General features: G+C 47.3%; 1 pseudogene; it reads left to right on the top strand.

The window, feature by feature from the left end:
- Positions 1–2,565: 2,565 nt before the first annotated feature.
- On the top strand, positions 2,566–2,739 carry LOC147121282 (U2 spliceosomal RNA; annotated as a pseudogene).
- The last annotated feature ends 15,703 nt before the right edge of the window (positions 2,740–18,442 follow it).

Here is an 18,442-nt window from a genome sequence, read left to right as displayed (position 1 = left end):
TTTTAACAATCCACACACAAATTTATCTCTCAGCGCATCTGCTAGTCCTGTTCCAAACTGACAGTACTTCGATAGCTTACGCAGTTCAATTAAAAATTCAGCGTTGCTTTCGTCTTTCAGCTGCGTTCTTCTGTAAAATTTATATCGTTCCGCTATCATCAGCGGCGTGGGGTTTAAATGATTTTTCAGGACAGTAACAATATTCGCGAAAGTCTGATCCGCCGGTTTATCTGGTAATAGAAGGTGCTTCAATAGCCCGTATGTCTTCGCACCCATTGAGCTTAATAAGGTTAGTGCTTTCTCATCATCTGGTACCTTATTTGCTTTACAATAAACTTCCATGCGTTCTACATACGTGGTCCAATCTTCGATATCACTATCAAAGGTATTAATGCTCCCATGTTTAGGCATCCTTGCAAGTTTAAAAAAATTTTTTTTTTTTTTTCAAAATGGCGGCTTCCCGCGCTTGTCTTCTTCCCCTGCCTACTAAAATGGCGGCTTCCCGCGCTTGGCGGTCTTTCCCGCGCTCGTCTTCTTCCCCCCGCCGACTACAATGGTGGATTCCCGCGTTTGCCTTCTTCCCCCGCTGGCTGCAATGGCGATTGCCGTGCTGCTGCCGTTCTCGCCTCCCCAGCGATTCTCAATTCCCCGACGCTGCCTTGCCTCGCAGCCCCGCTTGCAGCCCGGTCCTTTACACCGGCTGCATTTGATTTCTCCGCGGCTCTCGTGCCTTAAGCTGCCCCAGTCGCTGCGCCTCTCGGCCTCGATTGCAGCGCGGCCCTTTTTACCGGCCGTGGTCGAGTTCTCCGCCCTTATTCCTCCATTTTCCCTCCCCTACTCCACAGCCAACGCGGCCGACTTTCTGCTCGTGTCGCTGATCGGCTTACCCACCACCGTGGTAGAAGGGATGATCACTGCCTGTCGCTGATGGAGGGTTTCGTGGTCAGAATTTTTCTTTTTAACCCGGGTTCTCGATGCCTCCCGTGCGATGGTGCTCAGCAGGATGATGAGGGCGGATGCCTCTTCTCGACGCCCGTTCTGAGGACGAAGCTGCCTTGGATGTAAAACTGCCGCAGGGTAAGATCGGACTCGTCGCCACTGTTGAGTCTGTGTGTCCCAGTTATGTTTAGGATCAATCACTGTACACAGACAACAAGAATAACTTTTAACAGGTCTTTACTATTTGGAGGTCAGGGCTGAACTGCCCAGCAAATCCCTACACAACACTTATAGACCGGTGTGGTCACCACCGGTATTACAGTATACAGCAGCCAAGAGAAAGTAGTACATCTCTTAAGGTAGTTCTCTTAAGGTGGAACAGGTTACATACACCAGAATGACGTCAGAACTTGGAACCTGCTGGCAGTTGAGCTCGGAACCTGCTAGCAGTTGAGCTCGGAAACTTCTAGTTAGTCCTCGTGGCATCCCCGCTGGGGAAAGACCTACACCACGGTGCTCCTACAGTCAGCCATCTTACCTGCTACCTCACCTGTTGTATTTAACCGGTTCCTGTAAATAAACAACTTATTTATAGTTCGTCGAAGTCGAACTCGATTATTTAGTGGCGATGCACCCGAATCGCTACACTATTCCCTTTTCTTTCATGTAGTCATCTAGTTTCCTTTTGAAAGCATCTAAGCTATTTGTCTCAAACTCTTCCTATGATAGCACGTTCCACATTCCAACAACTCTCTGAGTAAAGAAATTTCTCCTTATTTCCAATTAGATTTAATAGTAATTATTCTGTATTTATGGCCACTAGTTTTAGATATTCCCACAAGTGGAAACATTCTCTCCACATTTATCCTGTCCATCCCATTTATAATTTTAAAGAAGTTTATCAGATTTTCTCTCAGGTTTCTCTTTTCTAAAGAAAAAATCACCAACTTGTTCAATCTTTCCCAATAGCTGTAATCTCTCAGTTCTGGCACCGTCCTTGTAAATCTTTTTTACACTTTCTCCAGTGCTTCTATGTCCTTTTTATAGTGTGGAGACCAGAACCATGCACAGTACGCCAAGTGCAGCCTGACCGGAATCCTATACATGTTTAACATAACTTCACTACTTTTGAATTCTATACTCCTAGAAATAAATCCCAGTGCTTTCTAGCTCTGCCATTGGGGGAAGTCGAGAATATATGACATATGCGGGGCAGCCCAGCGTGTGTCACACCTGCGGCAAACTGGGGCATGTGGCAGCCTCTTGCAGTGCAGACGGGCACATTCCAAGGTCCAGGACTACGTGCTGGGGGACGCACTGAAGCTGGGTGCAGCCGCCGCAGTGGCTCAATGGGGAAGGGCCACATTTTGGAGCCCTCCTGGATTCGCCACAGTACACCGAGGGTAAAACCTCCGAACCAGGGTAAAACCTCCTCGGGCTGAATGTATAAGGAAAATGTTTTAATGTAATGTAAATGTAAATATAAATGTAATCTGTACTGTAAGTGGAATGTGGCACCCTGGAGTGCACGTACAGTATTTAACCTAAATGACCTGTATTGCACCACTTAAATTGTGACATTTGGATTGTTCTGTAATGCATCTTTAGAAATTTTATGACTAAATTATATTTTTGAAACAAAAAAAACCTGCTCTTATCATTTTCAAATCTGATATGTCCCCTATTTGGGGATCAAAAATGAAATTGATTTTTGGATCAGGGAGATGAAACAATGGCTTGCTCCGTCTACTCCACGCATCGAGCTGGTATTGCAGTGCCCCTGGGAACAGTGCAGCTTCCCCTCTCTGGGGTGGGAAGTTGTAAAAATGAAAAGAAGAAAAAGTTTTTACAGCTGCTTGACCGCGCTGTCCTTTCCTTCATAGTTTGCTGCTCGTTAATAGTGACCAAGGCTCTACTGAGAATAAGGAACTGAAAGAAATTAGGATTAGTAAAGAAAGAGTACTGGAGAAATTAATGGGACTTAAAGCCGACAAATCCCCAGGACCTGATGGCCTACACCCTAGGGTTTTTAAAAGAAGTGGCTGCAGAGATAGTGGATGCATTGATTTGGATCTTCCAGAATTCCCAAGTTTCTAGAACGGCCCCTGTGGATTGGAAGGCAGCAAATGTAAACCCGCTATTTAAGAAAGGAGGGAGAGAGAAACTAGGGAACTTACAGGCCAGTTAGCCTGACATCAGCAGCAGGGAAAAAAGCTAGAATCTATTATTAGGAACGTGGTAACAGGGCACTTAGAAAATAATAATAGGATTGGGCAGAGTCAACACGGATTTATTAAAGGGAAATCATGTTTGACAAATCTAATCGTTTTTTGTAACTAGAAGGGTATATAAGGGGGAACCAGTGGACGTGGTGTATTTGGATTTTCAAAAAGCGTTTGATAAGGTGCCACACAAGAGGTTATTAAGCAAAATTAGGGCTCATGGGATTGGGGGTAATATACTAGCATGGATTGAGGATTGGTTAACGGACAGAAAACAGAGAGTAGGAATAAACGGGTCATTTTCAGGTTGGCAGGCTGTAACTAGTGGGATACCACAAGGATCAGTGCTTGGGCCTCAGCTATTCACAATCTATATCAATGGCCGGAATTTTGTCCAGGTAGGCAGGTTGGGGGTGGGGGACATCCGGGACGGGTGGGATACCCGGGAGGCAGGGTTTCCCGCAGGCCCCGCTGACTTTAACGGCAGGGCCTGATTTGCATGCGAGGCCTCAGTTGTGAAGAGGGAGCGAGGGGTCGGTCCGGGGGAGGGATTGCAGGATGGCGGGGGGTGGCGGGTAACGGCAGGGGAGGTTCAGGGTTCGGCGAGGAGTGTTGTAGTGTCCGTGTGTTGATAAAGACACTGAAGACAGGAGTTGGTTCATAGGTATTTACTAAGCAAAGTCTGCGGGGGGGTTCTAACGGATATACACAATATACAGACTTATATAGCCCAAGTGGCCATTACCGGCATTACAGTACACAGGGGGCTCTTAAAGGCACATACACTACAATTCCTCCCCTTTTAGCCAACCAGTACATAATATTTTAAGTAATCATTAATTACATGTTACAAGAACAATAATCTACACATTGCGGCAGTTAATCAATTATAAGTCAGTCTCTCTGGAGGCTTCCTGACTCGGTCCGAATAATGCCTCGGTGGTGTAGTAGTTTCTGGTGGTGTAGTAGGTTCTTTTGGCAAGGCTGATTCGGCTTGAATGCCAGTGTCGGGTTCATCTGGTTCCAGTATCACCGGATCGGAGGTAGATACTATGGGTATCTCTACTTCATCATTAGGCGTATAGAGTTGTGGTGTAGGTTGTCCCTTTTCAGATGACTCTATGATTTGGTCAGCATGGCGCCTTATTATGCTTTCTCCAATGTCCACGGTATACATCAGCGGTACTAGTCGTGTGCAAATAGTTCCAGGCTGCCATTTCTCGGTACGGTAGTCCCGGGCCAAAACTTGTTGACCTATCTGGAAGGTTCTAGTTGGCCTTTCATTCATGCCTTGAAATTGCCGGTTCGCCACGTCCCTTCTGATGTTTGGCTTGATCAAATCCAGCCGGCATCTTAGGCTTCTATTGAAGAACATCATGGCGGGAGTTTGGTTTGTAACCATATGTGTTGCATTCCTGTATGCAAACAAGAAGTTATCCACCTTATGTTGAAGTTTTATGTCTTCATTACCCATTGCCTTTATGGCCTTCTTGAAGGTCTGGACAAACCTTTCAGCCAATCCATTGGTGGCGGGATGGTATGGGGCGGACGTGTAGTGCTTAACCCCATTGTTTTTTAAGAACTTCCTGAATTCTTCGGACACAAATTGCGGTCCATTATCAGAACAGATCTGTTCAGGCAGCCCATTCCTGGCAAATATGGTCCTTAATACTGTGATGGTTTTTTCCGTGGTGGTGGAGGACATCTTTATTACCTCCGGCCACTTGGAGTGTGCATCAACCGCGATTAAGAACATTGAGTCCATAAATGGACCAGCAAAGTCGATGTGTACCCTTTGCCATGGAGATGAGGGCCACTCCCATGGATGTAGAGGGGCTTGTGGTGGAGCGTTTTGGACCTTCTGGCATCCTAGGCAGCTCTTGGTCATTTCTTCGATGTCTCCATCGATACCTGGCCACCATACAAACGCCCTGGCTAGGTTCTTCATTTTCACTCCACCCAGATGCCCCTCGTGAAGCTCCTTTAGAGCTTTATCCTGGAGTTTGGGTGGAATCACCACTCTGGATCCACACATCAAGGTTCCTCGGCACACTGACAGCTGTTCTCTTCTTTGCGAGAATGCTGGCAACAGTGGTTCGCCATGTGCTGGCCATCCCTTCACTGTTAAATCGTAGACTCGTGAGAGAGTCGGGTCATTTCTCGTTTCCCTTTCAATGGCAGAATTTGTTACTAGTAGACATTCGACTATGGTAGAGTGGAACATCTCCACTGGGTCTACTGTAGGTGCCTCTTCTACCGTTAGCAACGGTAGGCACGATAAACCGTCAGCATTCCCATGCTGTTTTGATCCTTTGTATTCTATGTTATATTGGTGTGCCCCTAGAAAAAGGGACCAACTCTGTAGCCTTTGCGCTGTCATAATGGGAACACCCTTTTTAGGGTTGAATATGGAGATGAGGGGTTGATGGTCAGTCAACAAGGTAAATTTTTGTCCGTATAGGTAATGGTTGAATTTCTTCACTCCCCATACCAGGCTGAGTGCTTCCCTGTCGATTTGGGCATAGTTACGCTCAGCTGAGTTCAATGAGCGTGACGCAAAAGCTATCGGCCGTTCCGAGCCATCAGGGAATCTATGCGATAATACCGCTCCTACGGCGTAAGGGGATGCATCGCACACCAGTCTGATTGGCAGTGATGGGTTGTAATGAGCCAAAACTTCCTTGGACGTGATTAAGTCCTTGCATTTATGGAAGGCACGTTTACAGTCTTCGCTGCATTTCCAAATTACTCCTGTTTGTAGCAGTTCATTAAGAGGGTGCAGAAGAGTTGATAAATTCAGTAAAAATTTATGATAGTAATTTATTAATCCCAGGAACGACCTTAATTGTGAAACATTTTCAGGTGCTGGGGCTTTTATGACCGCTTCAATTTTTTCAGGTGACTTATGCAACCCTTCCTTATTAATTATGTGGCCACAATATGATATTTGATTCTGGAAAAATTCGCACTTGGGGCGATTTGCTCATAGGCCCCGTTCTCTCAGCCTAGTGAGCACCTGCTCCAAATTGGCAAGGTGCTCGTTGTCGTTTTCTCCTGTTACAAGGATGTCATCTAGGTAGCATTGAGTCCCCGGAATCCCTTGGAGGACTTGCTCCATAGCTCTTTGCCAGATAGCTGGAGCTGATGCTACTCCAAAAACCAGTCGATTGTACTGGTACAGGCCTTTGTGTGTGTTTATCGTGAGATACTTTTTAGAGGCCTCCTCAACCTCCATCTGTAGATATGCCTGTGCCAAGTCAATTTTGGTGAAACGTTTCCCTCCGGATAGTGAGGCGAAAATATCTTCTATCCTCGGAAGAGGATACTGTACTGTGTGAAGGACGGGGTTTACAGTCACCTTGAAGTCACCACAGATGTGAATTTTTCTCTGTTCTTCAGATTTATCTTTATTCAATGCTTTTTTCATGACTGGAACGATGGGTGTTGCCCATTCGCTCCAATCTATTTTGGATAATACGCCTGCTTTTTCCAAATTCTCCAGCTCTGCCTCGACTGCTGGACGTATTGCGTATGGCACCGGTCTTGCCTTAAAAAATTTGGGAATTGCTGCATCTTCCACTTTTATTGAGGCGGTGATGCCTTTCAAGGTTCCTAGTTTCTCTTGAAACACTTCTTTGACGTTGGCCAAGATGTCTTTTAATCGTTCAGGTATGATGTCATCATTGTTTTTTTCCTTACTATTCACCGTCAGTGCCTGAATGGAGTGCCAGTCTAAACGTATCTTCCTGATCCATTCACGTCCCAACAACGGTGGACCACCATCTTGTAGAATGTATAAATACAACTTTTGTATTTCTTTGCCGTTGTATACAACAGGCACCCTTATTTTTCCTTTGGGGTATACTTTCTGCCCCGTATATGTTTTTAAGATAATGGATAATGGATGTGTCTTTTAGAGGTATATGCGAAAATAGGCTCTCGTAATCCCGTCGATTTATTACGGTTAGAGCTGATCCTGTATCTAGCTCCATTTTAACTGGGGACCCTGCTATTGTGAGGGTAACCCAAATGGTTTGGTAATCATCTTTGGCAAGTACATTATGTAATTTGAGACAGCTTAGTCTCTTGTTTTCGAAGTCGCTATCGCTCTTCTGGTCTTCGGAGCTACTGTCCGTCATCATTTGTACCTTCTTGTACTTTTCTTTATTGATTTTTTTTTTCTGTCAGTGGATTTATTTTGTCCAGATCGGCATACCCGTGCAATGTGTCCAATCTTTCCGCATTGCTTGCATGCTTTGTCCTTGAACCAGCAGTCCCTCTGGTTATGGGTGGATCTGCCGCAGCGATAACATCTTTCGAAATCCTGTGTCATTTCATGGGTGCCGAAGTCCTGTGTCTTTTGTTGTATCTCTGCAGCTCCTTTTGCTGCTGCTTCGTATGATACAGCCATACTGAAAGCTTTGTCCAATGTTAAATCTTTTTCAGAAAGCAGTCTTTTTTGTGTTCCTTCACTTAAGAGACCGCAAACGAATTTGTCTCGAAGATAATCTGATAGTCCTGCCCCGAATTGGCAGTACTTTGATAGCTTTCTTAATTCGGTTAGGTAATCAGCGTTACTTTCATTCTTGTGTTGATTTCTCTTGAAGAACTTGAATCGTTCCGCTATCAGCAGCGGTGTTGGGTTTAAGTGCTCCTGCAGGGTATCAACAATTTCTTTAAAATTCTTGTCCTTTGGTTTGGCTGGAGAGATTAAATTTCGTAACAGCCCGTATGTCTTTGCGCCCATTAAGTTCAGAAGTACTGAAGCTTTTTTTTCATCTTCTATTCCATTTGCAGTGCAATATACCTCTACTCTTTCTACGTATGTGGTCCAATCCTCTATTTCGCTATCAAAAGCATCAATATTACCAGATTTAGGCATTTCAGAAAAGATATGGCGCTTCCCGCGCTTTTTTTTTCTTTTCTGTAGCAAAGATATGGCGCTTCCCGCGCTTTCCCGCCACTGCTGCCGACAACAATGCTGTTTACTGCGGTTTCCGTTCTCTCATTTTTAAAAAATTTACTGTTGGAGACCTGCTCTCGCCGGAGGTCTGAATGCTGACCTGCTTGCCGCGCTGGCCGTCTCCCGAGTGCTCCCTCCCAGTCCGTTATTGCTTGCCTCCGATTTCGCTGCCTGTCTCAGCTGTAGAGCCAGCCGCTGGAGCCCCAGCCTGACACCCAGGAAGGATTAGCGCAGTACCTGCCACCAGCTTGGCCAGCTGGTGAAACCACAGCTTCTCTCACTTCCTTGAGTCTTCTGGACGCCCGAGGAATCGATGTCCTTGAGGTGCTGCCGAATTGCAGGTAAGTCCGTTTCCACTTCGTCGCCACTGTAGTGTCCGTGTGTTGATAAAGACACTGAAGACAGGAGTTGGTTCATAGGTATTTACTAAGCAAAGTCTGGGGGGGGGGTTCTAATGGATATACACAATATACAGGCTTATATAGCCCAAGTGGCAATTACCGGCATTACAGCACACCTGGGGCTCTTAAAAGCACATACACCACAAGTGTCGGCTGGGAATTACCTGGGGGGGGGCGGCGTTGGAGGATCAGGGAAGTCAGGGATTGGCGGGAGGGGCTGGGGAGGATCGGGGATCGATGGGGGAGGGGTTCAGCCAGGGATTTTGGGGATTGGCAGGGGCGGGGTTTGCGGCCGTGGATCGGAGGGGCGGGGGGGGGTTTGCAGGGGAGAGAGAGAGAGGATCAGTGCCAGCCACTGGAGGATTGTGGCCAGCCTCAGCATAATCGGTGGACTGGGAGGCCTCATGGTGGAGATCGGAGGCCTAGGAAGGCGATCGGAGGCCTTGTGAGGGGGGTCTCCAATCACGGGGGGTGAGTTAGGTAGGGACCCTGGATCCAGGAGGTTGGTATAAAACCACTCACCTCCTGGATGCAGCAGCCCCCGCTTCTGTTTAATTGCCGGGAAACCCGTCCACATGCAGTTAAACAGGGGAAAAAATAAGCTTCAAGCCTAATTATAATATTTAAATTGACGTTCCACCCCTGGGAGCGTGTTGGTCGCACATCCCTCATCCCACCTCTGGTAAAACCGGAAGTGGGTGAGTTGGAGGCGGGATCGGGTCGGGAATCCCATTTTTAACACTTTAACTGCCCCCACACTCCAATCCCACCTTTTTTATAGAGCAAAATTTCAGCCAATGACTTTGATGAGGGGACCGAGTGTAATGTATCCAAGTCTACTGATACAAATACAATAGCAAAATACTGCGGATGCTGGAAATCTGAAATAACAACAGAAGATGCTGGAAATACTCAGCAGGCCAGGCAGCATCCGGAAACAGAGTTAATGTTTCAGGTCTGGGACCCTTCATCAGAACTGGAAAAAGCTGGAGATGTAACAGATATTAAGCAGGTACAAAGGCAGGGGGAGGGTGTAAAGTCTGTGGGTTGTTTAGTTAATTAATACACAGACTACCAGAGTAACTTAAAACAGGACTTTACTATTCGAAGGTCAGGGCGAATCTGCCAAATAAATCCTGACACAGCACTTATATACCGGTGTGGTCACCGTCGGTATTACAGTATACAGAAGCCAACAAAGTAGTGCCACACCTAAAATAGTTCTCTTAAAGGTGAACGGTTACATACAATGGTTTTCTTAAAGGTAGACGGATACATACACTACAATCCTCCCTTTTTAGCTTACAACATACTTAGTCCCCCATTAAACATAACATATATTCAACTTCATGTAAAACAATTCACAGGTATAATCTATGCGGGAAACAGTTTACAGATTCAGTCTCTGCGGGAACAGTTCACAGATTCAGTCTCTGGTCTTGACTCGGTCCGAACAACATCTCTGTGGTGTAGCCGGTTCACATTGCTAGCGGTACTCATCCAATAGTCTTTCCCTTGACTTAACAGCTTGAACTTCCGTCCTGCTGAATCAGCAGTGCTGACTTTTACAAACAGCTGGACTGCCTTGGTAATTTTTCCTACTTGCCGACTGATTTGGCTCCCTTCGTAGGGCCCACGTACATGATCTGGTAGAAGTGATAATGATTTAGATGGTTATCACCTTCTGCTTCGTCTTTTTCTTTTCTGCTTCTTGGAGACTCTCGGGGCTCCCTTATCAGCTGCCAGCTGTAGCGCCACCATCTCCCTATGTTCCTTAGACTTTAAGTGCTTCATCCTGATTTCTGCACTTTGGGAGTTTTCATCACAAGCTGGGCAGACCAAGTCCTCGTAATATTCTGTGTCACTCAACAGGTCATGGTAATATTCGGTGTCGTCCTGAACTAGTCTAGCGAGAGGGCCTGCTACTTCTTCCTTACCCAACTGGACATTAGCCGACTGTTGTTCCCTCCCTAGACATCTTTCCTGAAGAGACTTCTTCATGCGTTCATATTCATCCCGCTCTTCCTGGGTTTCCTGCAAATCCTTCACTAATGACCTCATTTGTGATTTCAACACTTCCCCTTCCATCGGGGATTGATTGATCGGGCAATTCAATCCTTCTACTGGAGCAGCTGTTTCAACATTCTGTTGTTCCCATAGACGTGATTCAGCGTACTTTTGGCATCCCAGTAAAATCTGTGTTGCAACCTCAGCTATTTCCATAACTTTTGAGAGCTCCGAACTCCTTCCCTTTGAAGGTTGAAGCTCGTGTTCAGATTGTTCCCATTGCAGAGTCTTGTCCCTCAGCATATGAAGGAGTTGGCTGACCGTTAACTCTTCCACGGGGACCCTGTGGATCAGAGTCTTCTCCATTTCATCCACCTTTTCCTCCAATGCTTTCACCTTCTTTTCCTCTTGTACTTTGGCTTTCAGCGCTCGGAGAAGTTGCGCCTTGATGCTCTCTAGCTCATGTTCAGGGGCCATTCTTACAGTCTCTGTGTTTCTTACAGTTTCCTTTTCTTCCACTGAAAGGATTCCCAGTTGAATCTGTTCTTCAAGTTGTTGAACCTCGGTCATTGCCGCCTCATATTTGTCTTGGGTTTCCTTCAATATTTTTATGAGTTCTTGGACATCTTGTCTTTCATGTCTGCCATGTCTTTCACCTCTAATTTCTCATCTATGGATGGAACTTCTACCGATGAGTCTGTCTTGGCCTTGAGCTCATCAAGAATTTCCTGCAGCCTTTGGACTTCTTGCTCATGTTCAACCTTTAGTTGCTCATATGCTTCTACTGAAACTAGCTTTTCGGAGGTTGCCGAGTTAATCCCCTCCAGGATTGTAGCCTGGGCCTGTTCATACTGTTCCTTCAACTTCTCAAACTCTGCTTGTAAGGAGTCGTAGAGAAGAACGGGAATAAAATCCTGGCTTCCTGAAGATTCCTCTTCATTTGCTCCTTCCTGCAAATATTCTAACTCCTGAACAGCATAAGGGAGATGTGATCGGTAATTGGTCACAATGGCTCTATGGTCGCTCTCTGCTTGAGCTAGCTGCTTCTGTTGTCTTTCCAGATTCTCCCATTTGGTGTCATAGAACTTTTTCATTGTTTTCATCTCTTGTTCGAGACGGTAACTCACTTGTTCTACTTGCTGTCGTAATTTGAAATAAAGTTGAGTCCGAGCTCGGTGTTCGTCAGTCATGGATATGTCCGTAAACTGAACAGACTCAGAATTCTCTGTCAAACTATGTTGTCGTTGTTCGGTGGAGTTCTGTTCTGAAGCTTTGTTCTTCTCTGGAGCATAAGCCTTTATGCATGCCTTCGTTCTTCCAACCTTAGTCGGCAAGTCCATTTTAGCCTTGTCTTTCATATTTGGGTTGGTCTTATCGTCATCCGTTTCAGAATCTGAGCTGATTGTCTGCACCGAGTCCTCACTCGTTATGGCTTTTAGATAGTGCCATTCCATGTCTATTTTCTTGATCCACTCCCGTCCCAGAAGTGGTGGTCCTCCCTCAGGTAGTACGTATAAGTTCATTCTTGGGTGTTCTTTACCCCCATCTCTCACCTTGACTCTTATCTTCCCCATGGGGTATACTTTATGCCCCGTGTATGTCTGCAATACGAACTTGGTATCTCTTAAGGGTATATGTGAGAATAGCCGGTGGTAATCCCTTCGATTTATGACTGATAGAGCTGATCCAGTGTCCAACTCCATTTTCACCTGGACTCCAGCTATTTTTAGCATGACCCAGATAGTTTGTAGGTCAGCTTCCTTACTCACATTGTGAATTCTCAGACTGCCCAGCTCCTGGCCGTTTGGGTCTGAGTCCGAATTCTGTTCGTCTGAACTCTTCTCAGCCACCTTGTGTACCTTGTTGTACTTTTCCTGTGATGGCTTCCTTTGGTTGTTGGTCTTCTTCCCTGACCGGCATACCTTAGCTATGTGACCCAGTTTGCCACATTTCCTACATTCCTGGTTCTTAAACCAGCATTGGTTCTGGTCGTGTGTTGTCTTCCCACAACGATAGCATTTTGTTGTACTCGAGGTAATTTGATCCACACTGAGTGCCACTGCCTTTAGCTGCATTTCCGCAGTTCCCTTCACTGCGGCTTCGTGCGATGCTGCAATAAGGACAGCCCTGTCAAGTGTAAGGTCGTTCTCTTGGAGTAGTCGCTTTTGCGTTCCTTCCTTTGACAACCCGCACACGAACTTGTCTCGCAATGCCTCTGTCAGATTCCCTCCAAACTGGCAGTGTTTCGCTAGTCTACGCAGTTCGACCAAGTATTCTGCATTGCTTTCGTCTTTCCTTTGTGTTCTCGCATAGAATTTGAATCGTTCCGCCAACATCAACGGTGTGGGGTTCAAGTGATCCTTCAGAACAGTCACAATATCATCGAAAGTCTGATCCGCCGGTTTAGCTGGTGCTAGTAGATGCTTCAAGAGCCCGTATGTCTTCGCGCCCATCGAGTTTAGCAAGGTTATAACTTTGTCATCTTCTTCTATTTTATTGGCCTCACAATAGATCTCAATGCGTTCCACATACGTGGCCCAGTCTTCTACCTCGGAATTAAAATCATTGATGTTACCACGCTTAGGCATCTTCCTCTCTTCCTGATAACACCACGAATTATTTCTTTAAATTTTCTTTTATTTTATTTTTCCAAGATGGCGGTTCCTGCGAAAATGGCGGTTTCCCGCGCTTATCTTCTCTCCCCGCCCACTTCAATGGCGGTTTCCCGCTTCTGTCTTCTTCCCCGCCTAATGGTGGCTTCCCGCGTTTCTTCCGTAGCGGGAGGGGTACACTTTCCCCACGGGCGACGGCCGCTGGCTTTCAGGTTCACAGCCTGCGCGTCGGCTTCAGTGCTTTCCCTTTTCTCGGCAGCGCAACCGGCGCTGGGTACACCCCGTTGACGGCGAACAGTTTCAGCCGCTGGGCTGGCTCTCACTCAGTTCCCCTTGCTCGGGCTCTGTCTCTCTCCCGCTCGCTCGGCTCTACCGGTGCTGGGTACACCCCGTTGACGGCGAACAGTTTCAGCCGCTGGACTGGCTCTCGCTCAGTCTCCCTTGGTCGGCTCTGCCTCTCCCGCTCGCTCGGCTCCCAATCGCGCCTCCCAGCCCTCTCGCAGTCCGGTGCTTCCCTCCCCGGCTGCGGCTGAGTTTTTATATCTTCCCGCGCCTACGCTCCCGGTCGCAGCGCTTCGTGGCTTCGGTCGCTGCCTGGCCTTTTTCGCCGGTCGCGGTCTAGCTGTCTCACGACGCCGTTGCGTCCCCAGCCTGTCTGTACCGCGGCTTCCTTGCTCCACGCTGCCCCAGTCTCAGCGCCTCTGGGCCCAACTTCTGTCCGGCTCCTTTCCCCCTCGACCGTGGTCGAGTGCACCGCCCTTATCCTCCGGTTATTCTTTTTACTTTTCCCTTACTCACAGTCACCGTGGCCGGCTTGCTTCTCGTGCTGATCGGCTCACTCCTCACCGTGGCAGAAGGGACAGTCAGTGCCTGTTGCTGATGGAAGTCTTTGTCTCTGAATTCTTCCTCCTTTCCAGCTCTGCAGACTCGAGTTTTCTCCCAGCAGAATGACGAGGGCGGTTGCCTCTTCTCGATGCTCGTTAACTGCTTCGGAAGTATTGTTGCCGCAGGGTACGATCGGACTCGTCGCCACTGTAAAGTCTGTGGGTTGTTTAGTTAATTAATACACAGACTACCAGAGTAACTTAAAACAGGACTTTACTATTCGAAGGTCAGGGCGAATCTGCCAAATAAATCCTGACACAGCACTTATATACCGGTGTGGTCACTGTCGGTATTACAGTATACAGAAGCCAACAAAGTAGTGCCACACCTAAAATAGTTCTCTTAAAGGTGAACGGTTACATACAATGGTTTTCTTAAAGGTAGACGGATACATACACTACAGAGGGGGGTTTAGGAGGGGAGGAAGGAATTGAAAGAACATCCTGTACTTTTGTAAGAGGCAGGAAAGATAAAAAGTTGCAAATGGGAATGGCAAAAATCATACAGCATGAAAAATAGGTGCAGGGATTATTATCTGAAATTGTTGAATTCGATGTTGAGTCCGGCAGGCTGTAAAGTGCCTAATCGAAAGATGAGGTGCTGTTCCACAGCCACATCTCTTTCCTCAGTAACTGTTTCCGGTTCTGAGTTATTCCACGTGGATTCCATCTGAACTTCCACCCTTCATGTTTCGGATCCACCCTGGATTACAAATATCTCCTCGATATTCATCTTTCCTCGAACTATTGCTCTCGCCGCATCTTGAGATCCACGCTCAACGCCATGCGCCGCCACATGAACACTCTTGACCTCTCTCTTCAGCAGCACTGACGCACTCTATCTCAAAGCTGTCCGGGTCCACAGTTCCATTTCATCCTTCGACTCATCCGACGCTTCAACAAAAAACTTTTTTTCTTCCTTTCTGATGTCAAGGATCGCAAACTTCATCAACTCTTGGACACCAACACCCCTCCGGAACCTTCTTCCCCGTCAATTTCCTCTGATCCCATCCCTTCTTCCAATCTCACCCCCTGCCGTGCTTTCACTATCCCTTCTGACCTTCCCCTTTCTGACCCCGAACGATCAGTTCTCAGCAAAGGCCTGAGCTTCATCCCCTTACGCCCCCATCTCAATGAATTTCGAGCTCGGCAGGATGCTGAGCTCTTTTTCCGTCGCCTTCGTCTCCGTGCCCACTTCCTTAGCCAGGAGTCTTCCCCCCGCACAGCTGACCCTTTCTCCCGCTTTCTAAATTCTCGTTCTACTTGGACCCCTCCCTCTGGCCTCTTACCCTCTCTAGATCTTTTCATTGTTAACTCGACTGTCTCAATTTCTCTGCTCCCCTCTCTCACTCCAACCTACCTCCCTCTGAACTTGCAGCACTCCATTCTCTCCGATCCAGCCCTAACATCACCATTAAACCTGCTGATAAGGGTGGTGCGGTTGTTGTTTGGCGAACCGACCTCTACCATGCGGAAGCTGAACGCCAACTCTCCAACACCTCCTCCTACCTCCGCCTGGACCATGACCCCACCACCGAACATCAAGCAATTGTTTCCAATACTGTCACTGACCTCATCTCCTCTGGAGATCTTCCCTCCATGGCTGCCAACCTCATAGTCCCCCAACCCCGCACAGCCCGCTTCTACCTCCTTCCCAAGATCCACAAACAGGACTGCCCTGGTAGACCCATCGTTTCAGCCTGTTCTTGCCCCATGGAACTTATCTCTTCCTATCTCAACTCTATTTTCTCTCCCCTTGTCCAGTCTCTTCCCACCTACATTCGCGACTCTTCCGACGCCCTCCGTCACTTTAACAGTTTCCAGTTTCCTGGCCCCAACGATCTCCTTTTCACTATGGACATCCAATCCCTCTACACCTCCATCCCCCACCAGGATGGCCTGAGGGTGCTCCGCTTCTTCCTTGAGCAGAGGCCCAACAAGTCCCCATCCACCACCACCCTCCTCCGCCTGGCTGAACTTGTTCTCACTTTGAACAACTTCTCCTCTGACTCCACTCACTTCCTCCAAATTAAAGGTGTTGCTATGGGAACCTGCATGGGCTCTAGCTATGCCTGCCAATTCATGGGATATGTGGAACATTCTTTGCTCCAGTCCTACTCAGGTCCCCTCCCTCACCTCTTTTTCCAGTACGTCGATGATTGTATCAGTGCCATTTCCTGTTCTCGCCCTGAACTAGATAAGTTCATTCGCTTTACTTCCAATTTCCACCCTTCCCTCACCTTCACATGGTCCATCTCTGACTCTTCCCTTCCCTTCCTTGACTTCTCCATCTCCATTTCTGGCGATCGGCTTTCGACAAACATCCACTACAAGCCCACTGACTCCCACAGCTACCTGGACTACACTTCCTCCCACCCCGCTTCCTGTAAAGACTCTATTCCATTCTCCCAGTTTCTCCGTCTCCGCCGCGTCTGTTCTGACGATGCCACCTTCCATACCAGTGCTTCCGACTTGTCTTCCTTTTTCCTCAACCGAGGATTCCCCGCTACTGTGATTGACATGGCCCTTGACTGTGTCCGTTCCATTTCCCGCACTTCTGCTCTCACCCCTTCCCCTCCCTCCCAGAACCACGATAGGGTTCCCCTTGTCCTCACCTTTCACCCCACCAGCTTCCACATTCAACGTATCATCCTCCACCATTTCTGCCAGCTCCAACGTGATCCCACCACCAAACACATCTTCCCCTCACCTCCCCTTTCAGCATTCCGAAGGGACCGCTCCCTCCTCGACACCCTGGTCCACTCCTCAATCACCCCTAACAGCCCTTCTCCTTCGCCTGGCACATTCCCGTGCAAGCGCAGGAGCTGCAACACATGCCCTTTTACCTCCTCCCTTCCCACTGTCCAGGGCCCCAAACACCCCTTCCAGGTGAAACAGCGATTTACTTGTACTTCTTGCAATTTAATATACTGTATTCGCTGCTCACAATGTGGTCTCCTCTACATTGGGGAGACCAAACGCAGATTGGGTGACCGCTTTGCGGAACACCTCTGTTCAGTCCGTAAGGGTGACCCTGAGCTTCCGGTCGCCTGTCACTTTAATTCTCCGCTTCACTCCCAGTCTGATCTCTCTGTCCTCGGCCTATTACATTGTTCCAATGAAGCTCAACGTAAGCTAGAGGAGCAGCACCTCATCTTTCAATTGGGCACTTTACAGCCTGCTGGACTCAACATCGAGTTCAACAATTTCAGATAATAATCCCTGCCCCCATTTTTCATGCTGTATGATTTTTGCCATTCCCATTTGCAACATTTTATCTTTCCTGCCTCTTACAAAAGTACAGGATGTTCTTTCAATTCCTTCCTCCCCTCCTAAACCCCTCTCCCCCCCTGTCTCTGCACCTGCTTAATATCTGTTACATCTCCAGCTTTTTCCAGTTCTGATGAAGGGTCCCAGACCTGAAACGTTAACTCTGTTTCTCTCTCCACGGATGCTGAGTATTTCCAGCATTTTCTGTTGTTATTTTTGCTGATACAAAGCTAGGTGGGAAAGTAAGTCATGAGGAGGACGCAAAGAGCCTGCAAAGGGATTCAGGCAGATTAAGTGAGTGGGCAAGAACATGGCAGATGGAGTGTAATGTAAAGTTATGTGTGAAGTTATCCACTTTGGTTGGAAAAATAGAAAAGCAGAATATTTTTTTAAATGGCCAGTGATTGGGTATATGTTGGTAGTCAGAGGGACCTGGGTGTCCTTCATAGAATTATAGAAATTTACAGCACTGAAGGACCCATCGTGTCTGTGCCGGCCGACAAAGAGCTATCCAGCCTAATCCCACTTTCCAGCTCTTGGTCCGTAGCCTTGCAGGTTACGGCACTTCAAGTGCATACCCAAGTACTTTTTAATGTGATGAGCATTTCTGCCTCTACCACACTTTCAGTCAATGAGTTCCAGATCCCCCCACCATCCTCTGGGTGAAAAAAGTTCTCCTCAACTACCCTCTAATCCTTCTACCAATTATTTTAAAACTATGCCCCTCATTATTGGCCCTTCTGCTAAGGGAAATAGGTCCTTCCTATACATTCTATCTAGGCCCCTCATAATTTTATACACCTCAATTAAATCTCCCCTCAGCCTCCTCTGTTCCAAAGAAAACAATCCCAGCCTATCCAATCTTTCCTCATAGCTAAAATTCTCAAGTCCTGGCAACATCCTCGTTAATTTCCTCTGTATCGTCTCTAGTGCAATCACATCTTTCCTGTAATGTGGTGACCAGAACTGTACTCTAGCTGTACTCTTAACAGTTCAAGCATAACCTCCCTGCAATTATATTCTATGCCTTGGCTAATAAAGGAAAGCATTCCGTATGCCCTCTTAACCACCTTATCTACCTGTCCTGCTACCTTCAGGAATCTGTGGACATGCACTCCAAGGCCCCTCTGTTCCTCTACACTTC

The sequence above is a fragment of the Somniosus microcephalus genome, chromosome 3, assembly GCF_052327205.1.
Source record: "Somniosus microcephalus isolate GS21.2 chromosome 3, FLI_Smic_1.0, whole genome shotgun sequence".
Lineage (NCBI taxonomy): Eukaryota > Metazoa > Chordata > Chondrichthyes > Squaliformes > Somniosidae > Somniosus > Somniosus microcephalus.
This window is presented reverse-complemented; position numbering and strand designations above follow the sequence as displayed.